The following is a 27115-nucleotide window of genomic DNA, read 5'->3' on the forward strand; positions in this document are numbered from 1 at the left end:
AAATTGGCGGCAGCAAATTCATCGTCCAACTTCACTTATGGCTACAGGCAGGTAGACCTGTTTGGGACTTCGACGAACGTATTCATGGCATTTTATTATAGCAGGTTTATTAGTGAATTGGCAACGCAGGCCCCCCATCGACCCCACAACTATCAGGGATGATCCCCACTTGCCCATCCGACACTCTATCCATCATTCTTGTTCGTGCATTTCTTCGAAAATACCGCAACATAGCTATCGAGCGTAGCCCCTCCGAGTCAATTAAGCGTAATGTTCAGCACTACATCACACCACCGACTCTCCTATCTTTTCCAAGATGCGTCCATTAAAACCACAGAAGCTTGCTGCTGCGCGGAAAGAATTTGAAGAGTTCTTCAAGCAAGGCATATGCAGGCCCTAAGACACATGCTGCATTTTTGTCTCCTTGAAGCCGGTCTTATTACCGACGTTAAGTGGAAATTCCTCCAACCGCGGGTGAGATTTCTCGGTCAAAATATTTCTCCTGATGGCATCCCAATGAATCCGGACAAGGTGTAAGCAATCGCAAACTTCCCACTTCCAAAAAGTGTTAAGGATTTCAGAAAGTTCTTGGATATGTAAAACTTCTACCGTCCAGGGCCGCCTACCATCAATTGATCCTTAACAACTATCTGTTGGGGTAGAAAACTAAAGATACCCGACTGATTGAGTAGACCACAGCGGCTAACCAGGCATTTGAGTCAACCAAGCAACAGCTCATGGAAACCTGGTTTCTGGCATTTCTCCAATAAGATACACCCCTAGCTGCTTTCGTCGATGCCACATACATCGCTGAACCCCGCCTACCGGAACTATATCACATATGATCGTGAGTTATTAGCCACGTACCTCGCAATAAAATACTTTCGCTATTCCTTAGAAGGCAGGGCGTTAACCGTGTTCACGAACCACAAGCCTCTTACATTCACCTTAAAACAAAAACCCGACAAAACTTCTCCTCGACAACTCAGGCACCTGAGCCTCATAAGCCAGTTCACCTCCGATATCCAATAGTAGTTGCTGATGCTTTATCAGGTATTGAAGAAGTGAAGATCCCGGCCACAATCTATTTCGGCGGAGGCGCAGAAGGACAACGTAGTTTTTCAGAGCCTGAAAAGTAACTTCAAATACATATCCAGGGAGTTTCATATTTTTGGGTCCACCTCTACATTACACTGCGAGACCTCAGAAAAGGGATTAAGATCATACATTCCGACCTCTTTCCGCAAGAGGATTGTTCAACGCCGTTCACAATCTGGCGCACCCAAGCATCCGGACAACGACCTGATTAGTCGCAGCGAAATATTATATTTCTGGCCGTTCATACATACAAGGCATCAATTCTTGGGCCAGACAGTGGATCGCATATCAGAAGTGTAAAACTTCGAAGCATGTGAGAAAAGAAGTAAGTGTCTTCCCGGGGTCTACCAAGCGCTTCCACACCATTCACCTCTACATCATTGGCCCATCACATGACTAGCACGGTTTCAGGTAGTGCCCTCTGTTGAAAGTGGACTCCACGCTTTGGTGAGCCGGCTATCATCATCACCGACCAGGGAATCCAGTTTGAATCCTCTATTTTCTCGTAGTTAGGCGAACCCCTAGGCTCCAGAAGATACAGGACAACCGCCTACTAAGCTCAGGAAAACGTGATGTACGAAAGGGGGCACAGGACGCTAAAGGCCGCTATGATGGGGCAAGATTATCTTTCATGGTCGCAAGTCCTACCTCTTGTTCTACTTGGCCCACGGACAGTCAGCCGCGAGGAATTTGTTGCATGGGGGATTTGTTTACGGGGAGAACCTGGGACTCCCCCGCGACCCAGTTCTCGACGCGCGTTCGAGCCTAAATTCATGTATGTTGCTTCTGCTTAGGGATGCTGTGAGCTGGATCAAAACACCGCTAACCTTACGAAAACCATCGTCAGAATGCCCATTGCATCGCATGGCTTGGTAAGAGCTGACGCCTTCCGGAGGACATTGCAACTACTGAAACGTACTTCAAAAATTTCTTGAGCGAGGCCCGCACAACTTTACCTTCGACATTGGAAGTGTATCTAAGCAGGTCTCGTCATTTTGCCCCAAACCTTTCTTTCGCGAAACACTCCCGGGGAAAGCGCGAGCGGCGCGTCCGCTTCGACTTGCCGAGCTAAGAGAGTTTCGGACTTTCGCTGAAACCCCCTAATTGCTAGTGCTAGTACCTAATTTTAGGTAGCACTATACAATTAGGTACTAGCACGTAGACGCCTCGCGCAAGTGTAGAGACGGGGAGCTTTACGGGTGGCGTCTACGTACCGCACAGTCTCTGAACCGGCCGTGATGGTGATCGCGGGAGTTATCCCCGTTGCCCTTCTTACTAGGGAGCGTCAGGCCATATACAAGCGCAAGGGAGATGAGCCAAGGGAGGTGGTTGCTCGCGAAGAACGGCAACACACTCTAGACGAGTGGCAGCTCTCTTGGCTAAATGAAACTAGAGGCAGATGGACTGCGCGGCTCATCGGCAACTTAGGTGCATGGCTGAATCGGAAGCATGGTGAGACTGACTATTTCCTTACCCAATTTTTAAGTGGGCATGGAAGTTTTCAGTTTTACCTGCACAAGATTGGAAAGGCGCGTTCTCCGAATTGTGTGTTTTGCAATGGAGTTGTGGACGATGCCCACCACACTTTTTTTTCTTGTGGAAGGTGGGATGGGGTTCGTCAGCAGCTCTATTTAAACACAGGGGATCTCTCTCCAGACAACATTGTCGAAGAGATGCTGAGGACTGCTGACAGGTGGAACCGTGTTGCCCATTACGTTCGGACCCTTCTCGTTGCTAAGAAGATAGAACTCGACCGGTGGAGGAGCTGGATGGCAGGGGGCTCCTTGAACTGACAGTTCCCTTCCTCCTCTCCCCTCCCGTTGGTGAAAGGAATTCCCTGATTTGAAGGTTCCGCAAGGCGGGAGAGTTCGGGGGCTGGCCCGAAGTAATGTGACAAACGGTTCCAGGCTAGCTCTCTGACGATGGGGAGGTGTTTATTTGGTAGTCCGACGACGTACCGAATCGGGAGTCCAACACTGTGTGCGTAAATGCATTCACCTACCCTACCTCAAAAAAAAAACTATGCAATTAGGTACTAGCACTGAGGAAGGAGGAACGTCGTCTCCGAAACAATTGTATGCGGGAGAAAAATAAAAATATTTACAGTATAAGGAAAACACCTAGTTCTTTTGTTAACTTATAATCAAACGCAGTTTAGTGCAGACTTCCCAAAAGGTGACATTATGATCGTGATGGGTGACCTAGATGCCAAGGTGAGATGAAACAACAGCTTGCTCGGACATGTGATAAAGAAACACGGTCTTGGCGAGCGCAACGGTAATGGTGGGAGGTTCGTGGATTTCTACAACTTCTATCGTCTCGTCATTTGTGGCACATTGTTCAAGCACAGAGCCTGCGGTAAGGTTAGTTCGGTTTCAACGAACCGAAGCCGTACTAGCAATCAGATCGACCACTTCGCACATTTAGGAGTTATCTTCGACCTCGGCTGCGTGTTGTGTCCGCCGCTTCTCACAGGGTTAGGGAGGTGGGACCCCGCCCCCCCTCACTGTGATACAAGTTCCTAGAAGTGTAGTATAATATACGCGGTGACAAGAGAGGATTTGCTATTGGTCGGGGAAGCGGAAGGTGCCCCACATGGCAATGATTTCAGAAACGTATATCGCATCGCAAAAGAGCTTGCATGTGGTCGCAAATCTTTCAAATTCCCATTCACGATTATGAACAACTGAAGAGGCGGTAAAATTAAAATTAAAAAAATTTAAAAAGGGAAAGCGGGGTGCTGAAGGATGCCAGATCGAAGGGGAAAAAAAGATCACATACAAGCAAGGGGATCTTCTCTCCAGTTCCATGCAGTATAAAAACGAAACAAAATTGTCTATATGCCGCGAAGGCAAGGATAAAACTACTACTGAACTTTGGATTGAATTACGTACTCGAAAACTGAGACCATGCAAATTATTAATGATAAGTCACCCAGTCTGCTGAGAATTTGTTTTCTATGTAATTATTTCATATCTAGAAGCTCATTATTTCCAATTCTCCCATTAATTCCCCTAGAAGAACAATGCAACACAATTAACGATCACTAAATCATCACTTCTGGAGTTGAATGCATAAATCATTATTATTTTATTGCTTCTACACTGATTGTTATTGCAATGATTTATAATCATTCGTTTATGTGCTTCACATCTGTGATATCGTTTGATTTTTCATTAGCCATAAAAATTTATTAGTCGTTGTAGTCAGATGACCATTGCCCTTTGATTTGATTTCATGGACTCCTGAGAACTACGAGTATTTATCTAGTTTAACTCTTATCCTTCCTTGAGGTCAGATAGCGTAAAACTTACCTCTGTTAACAAATGTCTGTGTTCAATTCATTTTTGCTAATTGAATCTGGAGATTCGGTTAAAGAAAATATGATGAGATACAGATTTATGTACAAAATCTTGGAAATCCGATCTGGTGTTCATTGAGAGTAAAATGATAGCACAATATGGGAAGCTGTTAAGTAGTGCAAAATATGGCTTTAAATTTACTCAATTCACTCTCATAATTTACATACGTAAAAAAACTTTTAACAAATTAATGCAAAAATCGGTCCACAATCTGTGGGTTCGTACCTCAGAAGTAGACCAAATATAATCAATGTATCCGATATTCAGGTTAAATATATAGTATGCATGTGCATTTCCCATCTAGTCAACGAATTCTAGCAGATCATTGTGCAAAGGGTTCATTCATCGAGATTTATCTACAAATCCACTTATATTACTAATTGATAGATGACAACATTTTTCATAAAGAAATGCGCATTTATGATTAACAAAAATGATTCCATATTTCCGGATTATTGTAAACTCCATAAAATATCATAAATATGTACATATTCATCTTAACCTGGGGCTATTTAATGAAAATTCATTTGCATACAGAGTTCCGTTAAAATTTCGTTGCGTATCTTAAAATTCAATCGTCCATTATTAATCTCCCCTTTAATCTCTGCTGATGCAACAGATTCACGCGAAAATACAAAACCTTGCAACAAGAAATTTGTGAAGTTTTAATGAAATAATGAAATGCATGTCCACGGAACTGGAATAGTTATCGTATATCCACTTACATACCGTATGTCAGCATGTACATATATCAGAGAATGTTCTGTGAAATATGAATGTAACTTTCTGAATTATATATAATTTATATAAACGTAAACAAAGAATGGCTATTTTGAAAACAAGCATGAGTACTTATCCACAACGAATGTTCCACATTCTTCGCAATCGCATATCCACACACATACATATGTATGACATGTTAATCATTTCTGCTTTCTGTTGTCACTAGTAACATTGTTCCTGGTTTTTATCTTATAATTAGTGAACTTTTCTGTGTTCATAGTTTGGCGGGTGATTCATGGTCTGGAAAATTGCGTAGAGTGAACAAATTGCCCGATTTGTACACTATGCTTTTGTGGCACACGGTCAACGATTATTGGGCTTCAAATCATGAATTTTAAATAGATAAAAACCATTTAAATTTGTTTTGTTTTATGTGTACTCAGTTGTCCATAAATGGACGGGAGGTAATAGCTGGTTATCATAGCAAGTGAAGTGGACATGATTTTAGGGTAAACATAGTAGAGTTAAATAAACAGAAACAATGTAATTGGTGGCCACTTAGATAAAGGTCATGTCGCTAGCGTGTACTTAGCATCTCATTCTGTAAGAGTTAAAGAAACTAGTAACTGTTAAATTTACCATAAAGGTTTGAATTGATGATAAGTTTTTAAGAAGGTACAAATCTTGTTGAAAATATCCATTAGGGGGCTCGAAAACGGCTGATCCGATTGTACCAAAATTTGGTGAGAATATGTGGTCTGTGCCCTGCATCGAGTCGCGCTATTTTGTGTAAAGTTTGAAGGGGGGCTCCCCATACATGCGAAACAGGGGTGTACATTTTTTTTCACAGAATACGGTCATGTAGGGTATCAAATGAAAGGGCTCGAATATTAACTGGTCTTACTTTTGATATTGGGTAAAACATAGGGGAGATAGGGCTCAAAATGTATGCCCACAAAGTGAAACAGGTCTCGTCCAAAGAACCTTTCCAACTGAAAAATCCGAAAAAAAAACACAGTGATGCATCTATATGAAGTCTAGGCCTCAAAATACACCCCGTTCCGATATTTGCACAAATAAAGTTAATAATAGTATATAACCATGTTTTAAAAATTTAGCGGGAAACCCTCCTTAAGTTCATCCGAAAAATATAAAATTTGGCAGCAGCATAGGCGATGATATAGAACATAATTCTGAAAAGATTGAAAACAATCCAATTATTATTAACAAAGTTATAGCAGGTCAAATTTTGCATTTCAGGTAAATTTATTGTACCCTAATACGTGTATGACGTCATCATCATATAAGTGAACTTATATGCGGACATTTTAGCCTTTCTTTTTTGGCTCGTTTTAGTTATTTGGATATCAGTGTCAATTACTCGAGGTAGACATGTGTATGGATATGTATGTGTAATAAAGCTTACACCCAGTAACCAATATAATAAACATGTGTGTACCTGGTTACCAACGGTTTTTAATTTGCGAACGTAGTTTTATGCACAGAGTAAAGTAGAAATGCGTGAAGCTGCGTTAGATCAATTTATCAATGTGCCAATGTTTGTTTATTTAGAATGAACAGAGTCTTTATGTCGTTGACATGTATGTACATATGTATTCTTAGCTATGTACAAATGAAAAATCGTGCATAGGATGAACACAACACCTTTTACCTGAAGCCCGAGCGTCCGGTTTTCCGACGTGGCTTTAAATAAAACGAACTGGGGTGTTTAATTAACCGTATCTTGACTAATTACATGTTAATAATCAAAAGTCCCCACGAATTTCTTTTTAAGAATATATGGTTTGATGGTTACAAACTAATGCTTATTATATTTTTAAATATTTCCCAAAAAGATTTTTTAGATAAAAGAAAATGGAAATTATTTAATTTTTATTATCTTTTATATTTTAATTAAAAAAAAAATAAAGTTGGATGTTAGAGCTTATGTGGTTCGAAGAAGGCCTCTTATTCCTATTATTTTCTAGGACGTCCTTAATTTATTTTCATATCAACAGGTAAAAAATTCTGAAGGTAACTTTTCATAATATCATTATATCACACTGCATTTACCATACAGTTTCAATGAAATTAAGGTCTGGGCTGTTTGATGGCCACCCGTTATGGCCTTTAGCAGTCCATCCATAAACTTTTTTTTAAGTAAAATAGTAAAAACAGTTTTGTTTTAATTGTGACAAGAAATTTGTTGCATGCACTCATTCTGCTTAATGACTTGGAACTGAATGTTCTTTAGACGCTATATCTGCGAGCTCTGCTGATAACTCCTCGATAGTAGGTATAACCTTCCCGGATCAACATGGCTCCAACTCTTTGATAATATTATAGTTCCTCAGACCATAACATACATCGAATATTTGACAGTACCAAAGGAATCGTAACTGAATCATACCTGCGTCTAACTTTCTGGCTACCACCGGCGCCAATGAGATTTGCTTTACAATCATCCGAACAAACAACCTTCCACCAATTGTATAATATCCAAAATTAATGGTTTTTAGCCTTTAAGATTTGAAACCTTCTTCTTTGAATTGTCCTACCGCCGCATGGTTGTTTCAAAAACTACAAAAGTTGATCTTTAAGTTCAGATGCAAAAATGGATAGATCCGCTAAACATAAATCTTTTAAATCAAGCGCATCCTTGGCAGTGAGCTGTCCAGTTTGGTAGTATTCCTTCAAGAATCGTTCCACTGACGAAGGATCTACTTTCACACGGCGTGCAATGTCATAATTTTCCTAATTTATCCCTTTTACGATGGCAAATTCTTTCTTAGTTGTTTCATATAATCTCTTGTAGGTTGACATTTTTAACACTTGTAAATTCACTTCACGGTGTACTCAATTTGCATTTGTACAAACTATCTATAAAAAGTATCGTTTACCTTGACTTGACGTGATTTACCGGAGTTGTATTTCTTTAGGGTAATTACCACAGTCGTGGAGACGTGCACGAGTTGTTTTCATACCGAAAGCGGACAGGCGTGCCTATGAGTCCTCGAAGGACTTTCGACGAATCAGTCTCACCTCTTTCGTGTTAAAGACCTTATAGCGGGTCCTGGACATCCACTTAAGGACGATTATTGAGAGAATGTTTTTCTCGGAATCTCAGCACGCCTACGTTAAAGTTAAAACCACAGAAACCGCTCTCCACGAGGTAATTGGCAAAGTTGAGCAGCTACTGCCTGCCTAGATGCCTTCCTAAACCTTCCTAACCATTCAAAAACGATAGTGCCAACGCGCTGGTTAATAGTGAAGGACGAAATTCTACGGATGTAGAACAGGAGCGGGGTAAAGGTGGTGGCGTATGCTGGAGATATTTCCCTCCATTAGAAATGACAACATGGTAGGAGCGTTGAGAAAGTGTGCCTGCGGGCCGAAACTGATGCTATTCACCACCAAGGCAAGGTGGTATTCTATCTGCCGCGGCTGAATGAACAAACGTTGGTTCTTTTTTCCAATGTAAAGTATCTGGGTGTAATCCTGGATCCAAAACTAAGTCGAGTTGAACATAGAACTAATCCTGTATAGCCTTCCATATCTGCAAGAGAACCTTTGCAAAGAAACGGGGTCTGTGGCCCTGGATGTACACAGCTGTGGTGCATCCCATCCTAACATACGGCTCTATTGTATAGTGGCAGGGTTTAAGCAAAAAGTACAATAGAACGAAGCTTAATACGATTCAAAGAACTACGTGTGCAGGTGCTACCGGGACTCTGCAGTCCTGCATCTCTTCACTCTAGACCTCCACATGAAATATGTTGTTTACATGCAGTACTAGCAGACTACGTGAGTCCGCATACTGGACATTAAAACCTTAGCATCCTAGACTAAGGATGCCAACAACAGTATACAATATCATTTCCAAATCCGATTTAATAAAGTTCCTCCACTATTATCATTTACTGTGCGATCTGTAAGTACCCCGTTTTGATATTCTCTTCAATTCTCGATAACAAGTTCAGAAAAACCTTTCAAAAACTTTAGTATAAAACAAAACCTTATTAAAATCGACTCAATGTTTGTCCTGTTTTGTGTCGTTGAAAATTGAAAAGGTTAACAACCTAGCGTCGGCTCCTGCCATATGGTGATGTGAGACTTTTACTCACTAAAATAGTCCCCTCGTGAGACTGCGGGATTTCGATATTACATCGCGCGACAAAATCAGCTACGAACTGCAGCTTGTATTCCCCCGAACCTCTTCTTTTCGTAGCATATTGCGGATTGCCTTCATTAAGTTTTCCCCGACCCTTCCATGATATTTTTCGGGTGACAACTCCGCACCGACGATAATTTCCACCTCTGCCCTGTGTGCGGCGAATCTCGGACGGTTGAAGACAACACATCCTCCTGCATCATTCACATGTTGGGCAATATGTGGAACGATTTAAGCGATACCCTCCGTGTCCGCTTAGGAATTGAGTTAGGTCGTAGCTAACTTCTCCATGGAATCGTTTAATCCACTTTGAGACATCTGGCATAATTATGTAAGTTCAGCGTCCTTTAAGTGTATCGTCCCATACCATCCATTATTGCTTCCGTTCATGCCAACTCTCGACGATAGGTGTTGGATTCGCCGGTTACATATGTTAGGTCATAGAGGCGTCAACTTTCGTTTGCCAAGATGTCGATGTGGACCATGTCTGCCTTCACACAAATGTTGCACTGTAGGAATGCGATATCCCTAATGCATTTAATTGGTATGGATGTGCAATCCTTTTCCTATTTCCAACGGCTTTGCCTTGAGCCACCTATATTCAGTAACATTTTTGCCAACAATGTTGTAACTCCTGATGCTTTTGTTGCTAAGCTTTCAAGATGTGACTTGAAGTTTGATCCACTCACTAGTGGAGCGCTGGTTGCAAGTGTATAATATTTTCGCCAAGCCTTCTTCATCGATTGTCGCTTCCTTAGTTTTGTAATCGACACTACCTCCGTTTTATGCTCTGTGACCGCCAGACCTGCACCCTTTTGCCAAGATCTGATTTCCCAAATTGACTCATTTGCTAAAATTGCGATTTCTTAGATGTCTTATTCATTGATAGTCACCCCGATGTTCTCTGCGAAATCAATAACGGTCGCCTCTTTGGGAGGCTATAACCAACAAGATTTCGTCATCAATTATTATCCAAACGAGAGCACCGAGTGTCGATCCTGACTGTCCAATGTGCCCTAGGTCCATCGTCCGAATCGTTGCATAATAGCTGCTCCCGGGGAAACCCTATGACTATGCGCACCAGGTATTTGGGAGTGCCTAACTTAGCTAAAACCTCAATTATTTTACGAAAGTTACTATCCCGCAGAATTTATTGGCTTCTGCTGCTGATTCCGTATTTCGTCATCGTACTGATCGCATTGGCAGCAAATCTCTTCTCTCGGAATCCAATCCAATCTGCTTGCCCGAGAAGCCACCCTAGGGGTAGGCTCAATTCATCTGGGACTTGTGGGAAAAAAATACTAACAATATCTGGCAGCAAATCAGAGTTCTTGATCGGCAGTGAGTACATATACTTGATCGATGCCATAACAGCCTTTTATGCGCCGCTTCCTTGCATAACTTCTTGAAGGGTTCAGTTTTACTTATAAAGATGGCTTTATGTAGTTCTTTTCTAGCCTTTCAATATCGCTTGTGCAACTCTCAGATTCAGGTTGTCTGTGCCTCCTGGCTTTAAGGCCGACATGCTTTCTGTATCTTTTCAACATCCTGCGTCACCTGTTTTCTGCGTTTTGCATCGATATCGTCTATTGCTTACCAAATTTCTTGGATGTTAAACACACCACTGCAGTTCTCTCGGTATATTTTCCTCTTCTCCTACGTTCCACCTGAAAAATGATAAGTTGGTGGTCCCTGCGCTTTCAGCAATATACAGTTTAGAAGGAAACGCAGGAAACCTTAGCAGTATACATTAATTCTGAATGTTTTTCCACTCCAATTTTCACAGTCAATATTTGTAAATTCAAAGGCAATTATTTGGATGAATCGAGCCATGCCTGATAGGTTTATGAAAATGTGACTTTTTTCCATATTTGCTTGGCAAGAAAGACTCACCTATCTGAATCTTTTACGGTGCCAGAATTATAATCAGTTCGCTTCTACTGCAACATAAATAACAGAAGATTCTTTGACTCCTCTGTCAAACATTTACCAGAGGAAAAGGCATATCTACATATGTGCATCAATCATAATTTCTATGAGCAACAATTTCATAATTCCATTAGACCTGACTTCAAATGATGTGCAACGTTCATGCTTGCTGCAGCTTATGCTAACCAGAAATAACTAATCAACTTGATTAGGCTTTATGCAATCGCATCACAATAAAGATAGAATTTTCTTATGCATGGAAGCATTCAGCGGTATGTTTTCATGTTTCTTATGCAGTTTCATGTGGAAGCAACAGGTGCGAATAGTAATAGCCTACGGAGCAGCTTGAAAAGGAAAAGATAAAGTTAAGGTTAACGGGTTCTGCTTTTGATTGCTTAAAAGTTGTCATGCCGTTTTGTTGTCCACACATCTCAATTATTGAATATTAACAATTCACTTGTGTAAGTTCCCCTTGGAGGATGTAGTAATATAAATACGAACTATATGAGGATAATAATTTTATAAACTTTATGCCCTATGACAGTATACCATCCACTAAGATGATTTGCAACTTTTTTGCAGATATGCAAGCATGAATGAAACTGTTTACCTCTGTATTTATTTTACTCTAGCTTTCATGCCATGGTGCATTAAACCTGATAGGAGACTGGGTAATACCAACTGGAGGTCAAAGCTCGAATTGTCGTGCCATTCTTGATGACAACTTCACAGGGCACAACAGGGCGTAAGGGATCGGCTGCTACTTTTATTGATATAAAGGATAAAATCTTATGTAAAGTTGTTTGTAACTTTGTTCTGCATCCGCCCATGCCAATTTGAGGGGCTAGCCTCAGAACTCTAGGCAAAGGCATGCAGATTCGGCATGGTTTGAACCAGATTATGAGATAGTCCCAGAACATCTCGAAGAGGGCACTTGCGGTTGGTTAACCGCCTTGGCCGTGGCGAACGACAAGACGCGGTTGGATGCCATGGCTAGCCCCGAGACGCAGTTGAAGTGACTGGAGTTTGTCCAACCGTGTTATAGATTACCGAACAATACACAATCGATTCACAAATAAAGTTGATGACATCAGCATATATCATCCCCGTCTCAAAAACGCTTACTGAACAGGTTATTTTACCTTTGCTATACTGATTAGTAATATTCACGGATATTAAACCCTTCCCCACATTTTAGACGTCATATTTTTTAAAGGAAGGCCGACCATCGCGATTCTAAAGGAGCTTGAGAGAGGCGAACTCTCGCTTCTTCCGTCATTTCCTTCTTTACCCTTGCGGGGTTGGGGTTCGAAATTACATCCACCCGTTTTGACATGAAAAGAGCCCCACTATAAGGGCCATGACTTTTTGAGAGAGGAAGGCCGCTGCAATTTTTCAAAAGGATTAGTAAGAGGAGACATTTTTCGTTCTTCTTCATATCCTCCTTATCCTCTCTTGTTCGTGGGATAAGGCTGTAAATTCAAACTTTACCACGCTGATGCCAAAAAAAAACGCATTTTGAGGAACCATTACTATTCAAATTCCTCTCTTTATATGCTGCCCCAGCGGAGTTCCAAGTCGCCCCCCCCCCCGCTGTTGAATTTCAACTATAAATTTCTACGTGTCAAAATGCATGCCTACGAAAGTACCTGCAAACTATAACTGGCGCTTATCCACATTAAAAACGCCCAGCACATACAGTCAAGTTGGCGACTAGGCCGGGCCGGTGCTCTCCATTCAACCGCCGTGGTTGAAATTTTGTTGTGGTGTAGTAATGAGCGTATTGTACGGGTAATCTTCCCCAAACATTCCGAAGATAAGCCCAGAAAGCGTCGAGGACTGTCCCTTTTTCATCATGAAAGAGTTCGTAGCGGCAGTCCTCTCCATGAAAAGTAGGAAGCCGCCGGTGGTTTTTCGCCAACGGCCAGACTTGTTGCTTGGGGCGTCCAATGCTTGTTTCAAGCAGCCTCACGCTATTCGACAAAGAAAAAGGAGATCCAGAGCTATATGCATACCGACCGCTGTGTGTGCTTAGCACGGTCGGCAAAGTGCTCGAAAAGCTCGTCAGGACTAGGCTCGCTGAACAATCTCACTCTAGCGAAGAGCTATCCCCAAGACAGTTCGAGTTCAAAGCAAAAAAAAAGACGGTGAATGCTATTGTATAAGTCGTCGGTTCATCCAGCCAAAGCACGCAGGCGCCGATCTCGACGGATTGTGTTCCTCATAACTCTTGCTTTCAGAAATCGCGTGGTCGCGGGTCCTGCTCTAAAGGAGGAGGATGGAGATCACATCGGGAGTAGCACAGGGAACCTCCCTAAGCCTGGACCTCTGGAACAATTCCTATAATAGTCTGCTAAGACTTGACATACACCTGGTCGGTTATGCAGACACCTGTTGCCAGGCGTACTGTTCTGCAGACGCAAAGTGGACTTGGTATATTGATGCGACGGGTAAGCGGAGGGATGACTGCTCATGTTTGCAACCTTGCGCTGGAAAATATTGAAGTAGTCATCCTGAAAGAGAATTTCCTCACTGTGTTCCATATCGACTCGGGGTGAGGCCTCTTCGAGCAAATCAAAGCAGTAGTGAACAGGGCGCCGACGCCGAGCATACTTTTTTCTCATGTGAAAGTTTGGGGTGGGTTTCGTCAGCAGCCTATTAATTTTCGTCTGTAACTTTGTGTAGACACAGAGGGGAGCTCTCTCCAGATAACATCGTGAGAGAGATGCTCAGGAGCGCTAGCAGATGTGTTGTTTATTGCATTCAGGCTTTTCTTGTTGTGAAGGAAATTGGGCTCGACAGGGGAAAACAGAGGCAGTGCCAACACACTGATTACGAAACATGGGAAATCTTGATAGTGATATGAATGAGCCCTCCTGCGTTATTAATTCTGCTTGGAACAAAGGCATGCAAAGCGCGTTTCAACGGGATACTTCAGTAGAACTGCACTAAGTACACGCAATTCCGCAGGGTCAACTTCGCACCTTTTATTTGAATTTTGCCAAAATCGAGAGTAATAGAAAAGGAACACCTTCCTGCGGATCGTCCCTGAAATACCTTGCTATTGTGGTGTGTGAATAGCCCCACTGATTCACAACGGACCGAATCTGCTTGCCGTATTGTTGATCACTAAAAACATACTTTCGATATCCACCAATAAGGTCAAAACTTATTCCTTTTCCGATACCCTATTCTCGATTTTTACAGTAACCTTTTGTAGTACTGCCTCCGTGAAGTTACCTTCTGATGAGAAGGTTGCTTGCTTTGGGGTTGCCACTAGGGGATATGCAGATCCCTATGAACCGAACAATAGCCTTTCCAATCGTTTTATTATAAAAAGTTAGCTTTATCCGTGTGAAGGGTTCATATAGGCACTTCTACAGATTTGGAAATAAATATCACTTTCACATGGTGCTTTCCGCTTCTGAGCAATTTGTGATTGCATATCCGACGAGGGACACTGCAGTACGAAGTACTCTCATGATATCTCATGATATCGATGACTCCTCGCCAGGCCACATAGAAGGCAAGTCGGGAAACCGGAAGTGTGACGCTTCAGGTAGGAAAAGTATTTCTTATATAACGACATTTGAGTGTGCATTTGCCCCATTAGTACGTAGCACGTAATATATGCATATATTATGTGAGAATATCCACAATTAGTCTTAAATTTGCAAAGATGCGACAACTTTGACCTATTATAACTTTGTTAGTAATAGTGCGGTTTCCACCAAACTTTGTAGGATCATGATCTATATTAAACCGTACATCGTTGCAGAATGAATTTAATATATAAATATAATAATAAACTATTACTAATTTTATTTGAACAGATATCGGTATGAAGGGTATTTCGGAGCTTATGCACCATATATTGGCAGCGTCCTGATTTTTTTTCAAATTTTTCAGTTGGGTAGTTTCTGAGAATGGGTCCGTTGAAGAAACGGTCAACTTCGGCCTCCTGCACTCCTCACCTTTCCAGCAAATGAAAGTACTAACCGAGACCTTTCATTTGATACCCCACGTGATTATATTTGATGAAAAAAATGTACACCCTCCTTTGGCATGTATGGGAACCCCCGCCCCCTTAAATTCAATGGAGAATTATGTAACTCACTGTATGGGTGAGCGTTCAGAGTTTCCACTTTTCCGCCAAATTTGGTGTGAATCGCTACGACCGTCCCCGATAAAAATGCATGTGACTGACAGACAGACAAAGAGATAGCCGAACAGACAGACTGACATTCATTTCGGCCAATTGGAATCTAATACGGAAATCTCCAGCGAAGCATTTCGAAGATGCTGAGTTATACTCAAGCGAGGCAATCAGTGCTGTTAAATGTTGGTTAAAAAGTTCTGGTCTGACACTTGCAGAGGAAAAAACAGAAGCGGTCCTCATCACTAAACGCCGGAAGAGAAATTACGCCTGTATTAGAATCGGGAATCATATCATCACTTCCAAGCCGACCATCAAATACTTGGGGGTGGTGGTAGACAGGAAGCTCGGCTATAAGCAACACGTACGGTAAGTTTGCGATAGATCGTCCACTGCTAGTATGGCCTTGGCGAGGATGATGCCGAACGTGGGAGGGCCACGGCGTACCTCTAGGTTGCTTTTTGCCAGGGTGGTGACCTCAATCATGTTCTATGCGACCCTAGTTTGGAGCAAGGCGTTGCGGATGTCAGTTAACACTAACAAACTGAGTGCAGTCTACAGGAGGATGGCTCTGGGTGTATGCTCTGCCTTCAGGACTGTCTCAGATGGTGCAGCTTTCGTTATCTCTGGAATGACGCCGATTGACATCTTGGCAGATAAAATGGCGAATATATACAATGCGAAGCGAATCTCTCCCTTATCGCAGACGAAGAACGCTGAGAGGGAGAGATCCATAAATAGATGGCAAGAGCGGTGGGATTGCTCGGGAAAGGGTCGGTGGACTCACAAGCTCATTCCTGCCATCAAGGAGTGGTTGGAAAGACGGCACGATGAGACTAATTGTAATCTCACCCAGTTTCTCACGGGGCAGGATATCGACAATACCTGCATAGGTTTAAATTGGAGACCTCACCCGACTGTCCGAATTGCGATGGAGTCGCAGAGGACCCAGAGCATGTATTCTTCCACTGTTCGAGATTTGTGGAAGAAAGGAGGAATTTAGAGGAGACTCTCGGAGAGGTGCTGGTACCAGAAAATCTGGTGCCGAAAATGGTAGCATATCAAGAATGCTGCGGTCCATGATCACATCTATCCAAACCAAACTGCGAAAGGCAGAGAAGAGGAGAAAAGCGCGGTCACATGCGCCGCGTATAAAAGAAAAGTAACTAAGTTAGAAAGAACTGACTCCGCCCCGTGATGTAATACCTTATGGTGGTTCCGCGGGGCAGGGAGGGAGTGGGGGTGGTTTTAGTCGGTAAAAATCCCGCAAGCTGGTGTGTCTAGACTAGTGTCTTTTGAAAAAAAAACACAGACAGACAGACAGACAGTAAACCGATTTTAATAAGGTTTTATTTTTCACAAAACCTTAAAAATAGGTTTATTGCAAAAGCTGATGATCTGTAATTCTGACCGCACAAAATATTTTGGGAATTTAGATCTACGCGTGGTAATGTTAATACCACCCCAACGAGGATAATATCATTACCCATATGGGCACTTTAGCGCATTGAACAGGAGTTAAGAATCTCTGATGAATATGTGAAATAAAAATCTAGTTTTTTTCTATGACCAGTTTAACCGTTTTAATACCTCCATCGCATACTCCGAAGATAAATTGGAAGTTGCACAAAAATATCGTGAACTAGGCATACTCCTTCCTAGCCTCAAGCGCGTCATTTGCAGTGTGACGGCTACAAATTTGTAGATGGATTGGCAACCGGTTTGTTCCCCAATTTTTTCACATCTGCATCGTGAACGCCAATAATCAGGAAACTTCCTTCCAATCAGCTCTTTGTCCTACTCTGTTGACAAATATTGGTAGTGGTTCTGAAATTGTTGTGAACACCTAGCCGTTCCTGCTCCTCATTTAATGATAACAGCTCAATAACCCCATTCAGGGAGGTACAGTACTGAATCAACCACTGTTTTATGCCGTCAAAGTTAGTTGAGGTGATGCTGACAAAACGGCCCTTTTGGCTTATGGATGGATCAAGGATTTCAATGCCATGGGGGGAGTGTTTTCCGATTGGATTCGCTGTGAAGTCTTTACTGAAATTTGTCCCTTCACACACGTTGTTTTTTTTTAGTTTAGCTTTTCAGATAGAATAAAAGAACCTTGGAAGAACCTCTTTTTTACCGAGACAAAGTTGTTAGGGAGACTAGTACCCAAAGGTTACTGTTCTTTGTTATTTTTTCCTGTGACCACTCAGCTTTCAGTACGGTCCGCTGTGTTGCGATACGGTCATGCCTTGGGTTGGGGTTTGATTATCGTTTAGCTTTAGGCTTCTTTATTTTAGCGGGGATTTCTCTTGCTGTGCTAGCTCGGAAGAATCGTCTGTACATAAGTTCGTCTGAAGTGTGTGCCTCTATAGAAAAGATTTTATTGACTGAATCGTTTTCCTTGATTTTCGAACAGTTTGATTTATCCGCAGTTCTTTCGGAGCTGCCACAACTATGCCTTTACTCATGTTGGTCGCGATACAGTGCATCCCTTGCAAGTTTGATTTGTACGAAACAAAGCCTTATTAAAATCGATTCAATGTCTGTCTGTCTATAATACCCAATTTACTCAGAAACGACTGAACCTTTTCGCACACATACAGTGTATGTTTGGTATGATTTTATATTAAGTTTAAGTTCAAGGGTAGGTTCATCCTCCGGATGGCTTAAGTGGTTAGAGCGCTGGGTTTTCGAAGCGAAAGGTCGCGGTTCAAATCTCGCTGGGGCAGAGGAATTTGTTATCGTGACTGGATGTCGGACATCAGTCGACTCAGCTGTGAATGAGTACCTGAGTCAAATCAGGGTAATAATCTCGGGCGAGCGCGAGGCTGACCACATTGCCTGTCACAGTGCACTGTGGTGTACCGTTACGGTCTTGAATGAAGTGCTCTAACATACTTCAAGGTCTTGATCTAATATGGATTGTTGCGCCAACGATTATTATTATTTCCGAGTTATCACAATCTCGGCAGATGCCGGATTTTACCTAATACTAGCACTAAGTGCCAAGCATTTAGGCTCGGACGATCCTACCTACTTAAAAACTAAAGGGGCACTGGTGTTGGTGGCTGGTGGTAGGTCAGTGGAAGAATCCGTCGAGTACTCCCCGCAACATCGAGCACGTATGCAGAATGGTGTACTTCTGCATGGTTTGAACCAAACTGTGCGAAAGTCCCAGGACATCAAGGGATTATTATTATTATTAGGTTCATCCTACATGTAAATATATAAAATGTAGTCATGAGGGGTGTCAAACGAACAGGCTCAATCAGTTCTTTTTAAAATTGTCATATTTTTCAATGTGAGCAGGATAAAGAAGTTGGATTCAAAAATGTGGACACCATAAAGCGGTAATAAGTCGCATCGTCCGAACTTATACAACTGGAAAATATGAAAAAACACAATGATGCATCCGACGAGCTTTCGTTCAGAAGTTGTGCTAACACACTTGCTGATAGCATCCTTGCCCACTTTATCCATCAGATCCGAAGCTTATTTGATCATAGTAATTAATTCATTTTCAGGAAATGCATTCTTAGTGCCCCACCAAACAGATCCTCTTATCTGGTGTAAAAGAGTAAATAAGATTTGATAGCATAACTGTCGATGTACATATATTTAACTGAGAAACTTGCTACCCTTTACCAGCCATTCATGAGCACATCGAATCTGAAAACTGGTATCAGCAGTGGCACATTTATAAGATAAATAACCATAACAGGATCCTCTAAACTTTTCCATCAAATAACATAGACATTCATTCGAACAAATATTGCAACATAATTGAATTTGCTCAATTTAACACCAACTTACATTAGCTGAAAATTATTTGCAATGAACGTGAATGACTGATGCAATTTTATTGCACTTTAAACATTTGCTAAAGGTGCCCGGCAATATGCACTCGTTTACGGCAATGACCGAGTCTCCGCTACCTGTTCAGTATTTCTTCTGAATCATGCAATACGTTATATCTACAAGTGTATCTAGTACAACAGTCTCATTTACATATAATATGAATAGTAGAATATTTATTAGTGTTTCTGGTAGCTTTGAGGATTGTTACAACCCGAGCTCAATATCCTAACAGCGCGAGTTCAACTTTTACAGCGTTCACCATTCAGAGAAATGATACATTCATATCAATTATTGATAATTTATCATCCAATAAATTCACGGAAGAAAAACCATAGTTGTATTGACGTTGTTTTCTAGATACTTTAGTTCTTTTAGATGTTTTAAAATTCTGGAGGCGGCGGAGCCAATGCAATCCTTCAGAAGATTGAGATATATAATTGAAATAACCAAATAGATAAAACGAGTGGAAATTTAAATCTTTTCGTGTACTGAACAGAAAATATTAATAAATCAACCATAAAATGCTAAAAAAATGCCCAAACTTACAAAGGGCAAAGTGAAAGCATTCACTATTTTAATAAGCACCATAATTTGGGGATTACGTTTTTATTCAAAACACTTTAAAGAAGCCTCTCAAGTGGATTAGAGTCTCATCATCAACTCATGCAATGAGCGATAAAAGTAAAAAGATCATAGTCTATCATAAAACTGCGCTAAACAATTACCATGCGTAATCCTCTATTTAACTACTTGAATAAAACGTAACAAAAGTCAATCCGAATTTCTGTAACCACTTCTTTGTTAATTACAATTGAATAACAGCCACCTGCAAGGTGAAATGAGAAAAACGAAATAAAATTTTACTTTTAACGCTTGAAAGGGTCACGCATTACTTGAACCGTACATTGGTATTACGAGACCCTCAGAATTTGATGCTCCGTATTTAATACGAGCTTTGCTTATGGGAACTAATTGTTGGTATGGTCAATCATGAAAGAGTTGGAGAGGAAAACTATACCCAATAGGGCTTATATCATTGGGAAAAATGGTTAAATTACTCTCTTCTAGGCAAGCGTTTTGTCTTTGATTACTCTATTAAAAGTTGGAATGAAATCAAGATATTGATAAGTTTCGAAAAGCTGTCTGGCGTTCTGACTTATGCCATCACTCCATGTGAGGCAAGGTCTGCTTAGTTTTCTTTTTCAACCATAAATATTGCCCATATAGATTTTGCAGGCTGAATCATCCTCATCCATATGGATTAAGTGACCCATCTACCGCAACTTACTGAGCCGGATCCACAATCAGACGAACATGGTATTACTCATATATTTCGTCGTTATGTAGGCTTCGGAATAATCCATCCTCCTGTAGGGGGCCAACATTTTTTCGGAGGGCTCGTTCTCTCGAGCCTGGCTAAGAGTTTGTGATTTTTTTTTTTGCTAAGAAGTACATAAGGACTTGCAAGATCTTCGCCAAGGTCTTGAACAGTAAGAGCTTTGACACTATGCTGAGACGTTTTGAGCGGTATGCGGATTTCATCGCCGAAGCTGTTATCGGTTATGATTTTCGACCCTTGATAGGAGAAATTATCAACGGTCTCAAAGCTGTAGACTCCTACATGAGGATGGACGATTCCGTAGCCTACACAATGACGAAATCTATGAGCGACACCATGACCGTCAGGTTGTGGATAAAATCCGACTCAATAGGTTACGGTAGATGAGTCCATTAATCCGTAAGGATGAGGTTGATCAGAAAGTAGAAAAAGAAGACGAGGCAGACCCTGCCTGAGATGGAACTATGGCGTAGATCAGGACGTCAGACAGCTTTCTAGGATATCGAATTGGTGGACCTCGGCGCAAGACGGGGATAGCTGGAGTTCCTTATTGAGGCAGGCCTAGACCGGATACCGGTTGTTGCGCCGTTGATGATGATGATGAATTTCACCTAAAATTGTTTGATCTTCCTCTCTGAATTCAACATCTTTTATCTTTCTTTTATACTGGCATTGGGTGCAGTACCCCAAATTTACCTTCTTTACTTCGACCCGGGACCAGTATATTATATAAATATATAGCAGAGAATTGACGAGCAAGGCCGCCCTTACATCTACTAGCAAGGGAGCAAGGGAGGGAGGGAGCTAGACTTGTGTGAATTAATTAAATTAATCAGTTAGGTCGCAAAGCAGTAGAACGATGCAATTATGTAGATCCCAGAGAGTGAAACCCTGGAAATCCAAGTACCTAACCGATTGCGTCAATGGAATTTTCCATATCAATTAGTTTTCATTTAAATACTCTACTTACTTCCACACTTCTAATTAGTAGTAATTTTTTTATAAAGTCGTGTCAACCCTATCTATACCCCATCGCTCGCGGTTACCTGAAATGCCCTTCAGGTTCCCCCACGACTTCCCGAGACACACGCACTCCACCTCTACTGTTCTACGCCAAGTGCGCATCGTGCGACCCACTCGTCCGCCATTTTGGGGGAGTGAATTCCACTGCATACCATAGCTCGCAATGTAACTGCCGCCCCTACTTAAAGTGTGACCTATTCACTACCACTTCCGTCTTGCAATCACAGTGCTTACGAGTGTCAGGCCTGTGATAGTATAATGCCAGCTCACTCTAATGGCACGCGCAGACAATTATTGACGGATGCTTGGGATTTTTGAGTAACAGTGAATTTCACTTTCCACAGAAAGAGCACAAGTACAAAACAATATCAACTTAATCTTGGTGTTGAGATAACATGGCAGCGAAAACAGATGTAGCGCTGCTCATGCGTCGTGCAACGTCCAGTTCAATTCCACCATATACAAATTGATCGGTGGCCTCCGATGCTCTGCTCATTAATGCAGATGGGGTGAGTTCGTTGACCCATCTGACTGAGAACCTTGGTTCGTTGCCGGTGAGAGCAAACAGATGTCAGTAGTGTAGTCGAGGTTTTTGGGGAAAGACGTAATTACCCATTGAACTTCTCCACGTCCTCCGGACAAGGCAGCATGAAGAACACCACCGATAATAACAAGACGTCCTTCACCCAACCATCGAAAGATTTGTGACCTTTTTCCTGATGTGGTTTACATTCCTGAAATCATTGCGATGTCCCGGCAGATACTACACTGAACTTCTCGGAATTTTGTTCCGTATCGGAGTTCGAGCCTGCCACAGCCGCCATCACCATCAGCGGTCAGTAGAGCCCCTGCTGTTCATAGACCCCCTTTATGACGCCCTGTAGCATCCGAGAAAGGAGCACTTTTGGTGGCGCCCAATGTTCATAGACATTCTTTGACGAGCTACTCAGTATATCTGCCGATCGATCAGCAAGATAGTTCTCCCACTGTTGGACGACAGCTGGGTCATACAAGAGGTCGAAATTGAACTTAGAGGATCGCAGGCCTCCAACCCTCTGAGAAGTGATGGACGCAATACGCAAGGGAACGTGAGCAACCATCAGATAGTGATTCCTTTCGAGGCCGTTGTCAGCGCCCCTCTTGTTACGCATATCCAACAGACAACCCGCCGTTTCTACCACAGATTGCGGAGTAGTCAAACTGAATGCTCGTATGGCGTCGATCAGTTGAAACCCAGCTGACCTTATAGCAGGCAGTGGAATTTGCATAAATTCACGAACCTCCCACCATTATCATTGTGGTCGTCCGCCACATGTCCGAGCAAGGTGTTGTCAGATCCCACCCTTGAGAATGTAAAACTTATACGTTATCGGTTGCCAAAAGCTGTTGCCCTGAGATCAGTCCCTATCCGAGGTGTTGTTGATGTTTCGGTAGGAATAAAGTTTCAAAATGTGCAGGTTGCAAGCTCATAAATGTGTATCCCTTTTAGTCGCCTCTTACGGCAAGCAGAGGAGACTTTGAATGTATTCTTAAGCCCCAACTCAGAGGGCAGATTTTTTTTATGGTTTACAATAAATTAGTTTATGATATGCGATAAATTTAAAGTATGTAACACATTGTTGTTGCAGTTTGAAACTGCATGATTAACACTCTTACTCTTATTTGCAGCTATATTTACTCCTTGACACTTTTATTTTTTAGGTATGCTTTTTCCGAGTGCATATTCTCAATAGTTGGCTATTATCTATTTTTTAACAATTTTTGAAAACCCCTTTTGAGGCTTAAACCGATATTTCTGTGGCAGCTAAAACTTGTACTCACTTACATGATATTGTAGTGAACTTTCCAAGAAATGTTCTCATTTAAGAATAACCGATTACAGTAGAAAAGTAGCCTACTAATTTATGTTTCTTCCTCTTTATATTCTTCCCACGACAAATTCTGAGCAAACTGGGCTCATTATCATGCAGGCGAATCTATTCTTTTGTCTTAGCTGGGGCCTATGGAAATCTTTGGTTGAGATATGACGTGGGATTAAAAGTTATTCATGGTTTCCTATGTTATTCCGATAAGTATCATTTGAATTTCAGTGAACATTTCGCCAATCGTATGTAGTTGGTTCCGCGTCATTTGACTTTTGCTACCCCCTAGGGATGATTAGAGATTCCGTCTAATAATTATTCTAATGTCAACTTTCTAATGTGAGAAACTTTGTATGCACGACATTCTCATTTGTACTTACGCAATTAGCACTATTTTTCAAGACCCTTTCAAACAATAACGTACGGGCTGTTATCTTTTTCTTTCTGTAATTCCAATAACACCCTGGTTTTTAGAAACTTTTCGCAAATTTCCCTAATTGTTATTTCAGAATCTAGTGGGATCCCAGCGCACCATGATGTGGCGGCCTGAAGTATTTAAGAGGACCTCCCCCTCTCCGGCGTTCTATGGAACCTTGCTTGCTCAGATGTATGCAAGCGTCTCCCAATGGAATCCTCAAGGGAGCTGCACTTAGACGGACCTGCGCAATTAATTTTCGTCATTTTTTAGATTTTTTGCGGTAGTTCTGCCCTCCTAATTGACGATAAGTTATCCTTGCCATCCCCAACATCCGCGATAATTACGTATTCCTGTTTCCTTATTTTCTTATAATTTAAGTGAATTATTGAATAGTTTGTATTACTACAGTCTAACTTCTAGGTGTGTTTGATTTCGAATTTCAACTTATTTTGCTCTTCTTTTATTTTTTAGATACACCATTCATCTACCCCAACTATTTTGCAGCCATTGGTGAGTATTCCGCTTAAAGTTGATTTACAGAGATAAAATAATGCAAAGATACAAAGATATATTAGAAAATATAAAGTTACGATAGCATTCTCAAAAAAAAAAAAAGTGTTAAATAGTTATACCTAAATTTCACCTTCAAAAGGAATTGCTCAAGCCAATGTCAAAGTTAGTTAAACTCCTGAAATTGCGTCATTCCTCGAAATACAAAAATACACTAAACAAAATAAATGTTCGCACTTTTCACTTCACTTTTTTGGGGTTTGCGTAAATATTAACTTGCAACTAAAGTGCATGTCACATGTGTACACTTATACTTTTGTTTTTAAATATTGTTGTTCTGGACAACTAGAAGTTCATTTCAAGGTTATATATATATCCAACAAATAATAACAAAATTCTACCAAGCACAAGACTTTTTTCATGTCATTATCAAGCAATTCAGCTTTTAATATTCTTCATAACCCTATAATAGTACCAGAAACAAACAACTTAAATCATTTATTCAAGTAAGCACTCAGTAATTTATGCAAAAGGAAACCTAATGAATTACAAGATTTTTATTTAAAAAAAGTTCTGCCAGTTGAGTTCTGTATGACAATCATGTAAATATTAAGGTAATTATTTGTATATGAATTTCTGGTTTTTGGACTTGCTTCTTTTTATGGAAAGATTCTTGGCTTAATACAAAAACTATAATATAAAAGTAATAATAAATTGTAATATGTGTTTCTTTTTAGCTTTCAAAATTTTTAAATTAAATAAAAAACTAACTAAGCATCCACTATGGTTTACACATACACATTTACCAATAGATCTGTTAAACCTCTTCTAATGTTAAAAAAAATGATATGTACCTATTACCCCCATTTAGAAACTAAAGTTAATCGCTAATATAATACTTGAACGCACTCAAAATTTATTTAGTTTTATATTACTCTCAAACTTATAAAAAAGTACTAGTTTTCCATTGCATATTTTTCTATTATCTTTATCTATTCTATTATCTTTTTATTTATTGTTTTTTTAATTCTTCTATTCCTATTTATTTTCGGAAACCTTTCCTTTATATTTGTTCAGTTGTTGCAATCAAGCATTTTTCCGAAAATTACTATGTATATCCATAACATTTCAAAAAATAAAATTTTTATTTTCTAGTTTATTTACATACTTGCAATAGGATGTAGTATATTTTGAGACAAAGTTCAGTATTCAGAACTTTTTTGCAACAACTACTCAATTATTAACATTGATAATAACGAACAATTACCAAAGATTTACGAGAAAAATTAATGTTTACTATAATAATTGTTGATATTTACGAATGATCAATATTTACGATTTGCATGTGTACCTAAATGGTCGTAACCACAAGAAGAAACCACTCAATATACACAGAAGTAAAATGGTTTTCTTTTTATATTTTTCTCAAATATTACTTTTATTTTAAATTACATTTTTATTATTAAGTGTAGTCATCAAAATTTAAAAGATACTTAACCCGACAGAAACCTTAGCAACTAATTTAATCTAAGGTTAAATCTATGGAGCTTAACCTAATAACATAACATTTGATTGAACTGTTGATAGTAGCTATAAGGCACCTGAAGGAAACCTTATAAAAGACCTCTAATTGTAGTCGTTTTATTCTATAGTAACATGATAATCATTGGGTAGAGAGAAGTTGAGACGTGCCCGTATTCAAGGTTTATACCAATATGATTTTTCACAATCGGTGCGGGTTATCTGATAGATTCTGCTTTTCTCGCTATCTTCCTTGAGATCCTTGACGCTTCCTAATCGTGTCGTAGAAAGAGGGAACACGTCTACCTCTTTCCTCGCATGCTATGTAGCTTTACGCTTCTGGCATGCGATTCACTCTCTGACTCAAGAATGCCTTCTTCATGGACGACCAGAAATGCTTCGCGGTCACTAACAATTCGTTGTCCGGATGCTTGAATGCGCTAAATTGTGAACAGCATGAAATACTTCTTACGGAAATAAGCCGGAATATATGGCCTGTCTGCGATTTGCAGTATATACTGGCTGTTGAGCCGGAGATACGAATCTCCCTAAAAGTGTTTTTAAACTTGGTGTGAGGCTCGGAAGAAGTCTTTCTGCGGATCTACATTTGCCGGAAAATTGATGGTGGCGGATATCTTGATATTTGCGACATTATCCCTTCCAGAAATGTGTTGAATATCCTGGTTAGCAAAGTTCAGGTGTCGAAGTTCGCGAGAAGAAGCTTTGTGTTGCTTCTGTTTCAAAGTAAAAGTGCATTACTTATGGTCTGTGAACAGCCTACTTTCAAGGGAACACCAGAAGTATTTAATTGCGAGCAACGCGGCTAATAACTGACGTCGTAGGTGGTGCAGCTCCGTTGAGTGGGGTTCACCTGCTTAGAAAAGAATCACAACGACAAAATTTGGTTCATCTTTTAGTGAAGTGCCATACCTACGGCGATATCTGAGGCATCGACGAATATGGCTAGGGATGCATCTTACTGACAGTATGCCAGAAGTTTAGCTTCCACCAGCTATTGCTCTCTTAAAGGCTTGCACAATGCAATCAGGCGGGAATCTTTGGTTTCGATCACAAGTAAGCCTTAAGGACCCATTGACAAGTAAGCCTTAAGGACCCATTGATGGTGGGCAGCTTTGGGCAAGAAA

At 40.8% G+C, this 27115-nt stretch overlaps 1 protein-coding gene across 1 annotated transcript in view; it reads left to right on the forward strand.

The window, feature by feature from the left end:
- Positions 1 to 27115, forward strand: part of LOC119648902 (ATP-binding cassette sub-family G member 1) — a 102334-nt gene that overhangs the window by 12579 nt on the left and 62640 nt on the right. Inside the window, exon 2 of the mRNA XM_038050806.1 lies at positions 24411 to 24449. The gene's annotated coding sequence lies outside the window, so the exon portion shown is untranslated. The remainder of the gene's footprint in view (positions 1 to 24410; positions 24450 to 27115) is intronic.

Source organism: Hermetia illucens, chromosome 2 (assembly GCF_905115235.1).
Source record: "Hermetia illucens chromosome 2, iHerIll2.2.curated.20191125, whole genome shotgun sequence".
Lineage (NCBI taxonomy): Eukaryota > Metazoa > Arthropoda > Insecta > Diptera > Stratiomyidae > Hermetia > Hermetia illucens.